General features: G+C 35.3%; 1 protein-coding gene across 1 annotated transcript in view; it reads right to left on the minus strand.

Moving 5' to 3' along the window:
* LOC111223519 overlaps window positions 1–2240 on the minus strand; it is a 6027-nt gene extending 3787 nt beyond the window's left edge. The window contains exon 1 of the mRNA XM_022747703.1: window positions 2143–2240. The gene's annotated coding sequence lies outside the window, so the exon portion shown is untranslated. The remainder of the gene's footprint in view (window positions 1–2142) is intronic.

Genomic DNA, 2240 nt, shown 5'->3' on the forward strand with positions numbered 1-2240 from the left:
CGCATTCTACATTTCTACATTTTAAATTTATTTATTTCTGTGTCCGTATGTTAATTGAGTAGGAAGTCCTACCTCAGTCTAAAGTCAGATTGGTTATATTGTTTCATGATGTTTGCTGCTAATGCCTTGACCGCTAGAGGGCGCTCTGAGAGAGAGAGAAGGAACGAAGCTCAACCATGTGTCTGTCAGCTGCTGTGTGGACTGCATGTGCTCTCTGCCTCTCTGCTCTTACTCCACACAGTAGAGCAGTGCAGCACAGCATTTTTTCATTAACAAAATGTTTTCAATTTGCATTTATTCATTTATTGATTCATAACAATGTCATTTTTTGTCCTTCATGTAACATTTCTAATTTTGCTTTATGCAGACCAGACGAAGCCACTGTCTAAAGAAATATCTCTGGATTATAAGGTATCAAATATGATATAGTTATAGGGTATCAAATATGATTAACTATAACTATTCACTCCCATAGCGTGTGGCCAAGCACAAGCATTCCTCCAACACTCAATCCTCCCTTTCAACCTCCTCATACTGATCAACATTTCGTATAAACTACCGAAAAGGGAGGGGAGGCCAAGTAACATAAATGGAAGCAAATGAGGCATGATTCAATTTTGTTTTCCTCTGAAATGGGTTCAGGAGGAGTTACCCACACATTCACTTTTACGTTTTTTATTTTCAAACCAGTCTGCACAATTCTTACAATCTAAATCAATGACCTCTGTGTGTATGTTCTTGTGATGGATGGCTTATCATTCATGTATTTGTAATATTCCACACGCTATACAAAATTATGAAGAAATGACATAAGTATAAATAAATGAAGAAATTAATAATTAAATACGTAAATAAATGCAAAATAAATAGATTTTGGTAAAAAAAAAATGCTATTACATTTATTTATTTATCTATTTATGCTTTCATTTAATTATTTATTTATTTATTTCTACATTTCTACATTTCTACATTTATTTATTTATTTCTGTGTCCGTATGTTAATTGAGTAGGAAGTCCTACCTCAGTCTAAAGTCAGATTGGTTATATTGTTTCATGATGTTTGCTGCTAATGCCTTGACCGCTAGAGGGCGCTCTGAGAGAGAGAGAAGGAACGAAGCTCAACCATGTGTCTGTCAGCTGCTGTGTGGACTGCATGTGCTGCTCTGCCTCTCTGCCTCTTACTCACACAGTAGAGCAGTGCAGCACAGCATTTTTTTCATTAACAAAATGTTTTCAATTTGCATTTATTCATTTATTGATTCATAACAATGTCATTTTTTTGTCCTTCATGTAACATTTCTAATTTTGCTTTATGCAGACCAGACGAAGCCACTGTCTAAAGAAATATCTCTGGATTATAAGGTATCAAATATGATATAGTTATAGGGTATCAAATATGATTAACTATAACTATTCACTCCATAGCGTGTGGCCAAGCACAAGCATTCCCTCCAAACCTCCTCCTTTCAACCTCTCAACTGATCAACATTTCATATAAACTCCGGAAAAGGGAGGGGAGGAAGTAACATAAATGGAAGGCAAATGAGGCATGATTCATTTTGTTTTCCTTCTGAAATGGGTTCAGGAGGAGTTACCACACACATTCACATTTTACGTTTTTTATTTCAAAATCTGACAACTTACAACAATAATGACCTCTGTGTGTTATGTGCTTGTGATATGCTACACATTAATGAGTTAATGATTGAGCTAGGGTGTGTTCTGTGTAACGCAGAATGTCCCTGTTCTTAGAAAAGCTTGGTGTTTATGAATGTTGCATGAACTGCTTCATTTTTATCAGTTTCTCCCTGTTGCAGACATACACATATAAATATGATTTAAATGAACAAATTATAACACATAGTAAAAAATAAACAAGATTAACTGACAGGCAATACTGTTTTCGCCAAAATGTCTGACCAGAAAAGACAATATGTCCCTGATTAGCAGACACAGGAGTGAGTTCAGGTGTTTAACAGTTATTCCTTTAGGTATGGTATTGCCAAGTTTCTGATTCTAATTCATAAACAATCATTTTCTATCCACAGAAAAAAATATCGATGACAAACTAAGTCCCTGAAGTATGATTTACATAAGATTTGCAGTGTGTCCTGAGATATATGAAAATATCAATTCACTTACCTTTCCTGTAGGTGAAGGAAGAAAGAGACTCTACTTTCGCTTAGCGGTCGGTAGGTTGGTGCAGAACTCATGTCAAATGACTTGTATATATAGTGATC

The sequence above is a fragment of the Seriola dumerili genome, unplaced genomic scaffold (assembly GCF_002260705.1).
Source record: "Seriola dumerili isolate Sdu_G_001 unplaced genomic scaffold, Sdu_1.0 BDQW01000110.1, whole genome shotgun sequence".
In the NCBI taxonomy this organism is placed as follows: Eukaryota; Metazoa; Chordata; class Actinopteri; order Carangiformes; family Carangidae; genus Seriola; species Seriola dumerili.